Below are 1,242 nucleotides of genomic sequence, written 5' to 3'. Positions count from 1 at the left end.
GGGATTTCATCAGAATTAAGTAGGGGTGTATGAGGGCGGGGTTGGGTGGTTTACGACATTTTTACAACTCAACCCAATCATGGAGGTTTTGGAAAAATCTCAGCCCAACCCAACCTACTCAAAAGTATAACCCAACCCAACCCTTGCGTGTTGAGGCGGATTGGGTTTGGTTGGCGGGTTAGTAGTTACCTAAAATTGATGAATGAAATATTTTATAGGACTTAAGTTTATAGAACCAAACTATAAAGTGTCATATCTAAAAGTGTTACAATAGGTTTATATGACATTTTTGGATGTTTCAATAAGTTTTTTAGGACGTTGTTTAAATAAAGTTTCGTATTAGCTATTTTATAGAATAATTTTGAAAAGTGTCCTATAAACTTATCTATTTATAGGATACTTGTGTTGTTATGACAATCTTTCAAATAGTGCTCTATAAAAAAAACTAATACCAACACTTTTTTAAAAGCGCATAAAGACTTGTTAAGACACTCAAAAGCGTCTTATAAGCATTTTGTGACAATTTAGATAGGAAGTCTTTTTGTTTCGTCTTATAAACCATCTTATTATGATGCTTAGACATTTTAGACGTCCTATAAACCTAATGTTGTTGTAGTGAAAGGTTATAACTATTAGCATTTTCTTTCCACCAAAGTAAGACATCATATGAGTAAGTCTTTGGATTGATAAATTCGTCAACCAAGTATCTATCAACATCATTAATATTTTTTTTGGACATTCATTTGTTGTTGCTGCAAAAATGATTACAATAATTTTCTCCTATTAGATTCTTTATCATCATTTTTTGGTGGTGAATTTCTTTTGGTAACCTATATTATACATATAATTAAAAAGAAATATAATAATAAACTTAACAAGCATTATATAAATTTTTACAAATTATTAATGTATACATATATACACTACATTATAAAGTGTTTGATAAAACTCTTAAAAATCATATTTTATGCATAAAATATTGTTTATTGATGCATATTACTTAAAATTTAATATCACAAATAAATTGTGCATAAATACAACTTACTAAAACTCCATGTTTGAATCCGTGTAACTAACAGCAGATAAACATAATCAAATAAGGATAAACATCTCAGTTTAAATATATATATATATATATAAATAAAATATAATTAGGATAATCATTGAGTCATAACCGAATATTTAATTATCTTTTTTATAAAAACTTGTATTATTAAACCAAAAATAAATTACTTTGTTATT

The sequence above is a fragment of the Cynara cardunculus genome, assembly GCF_001531365.2.
Source record: "Cynara cardunculus var. scolymus isolate 2C chromosome LG 10, CcrdV1, whole genome shotgun sequence".
Taxonomy (NCBI): domain Eukaryota; kingdom Viridiplantae; phylum Streptophyta; class Magnoliopsida; order Asterales; family Asteraceae; genus Cynara; species Cynara cardunculus.
Note: the sequence above shows the minus strand (reverse complement) of the source record.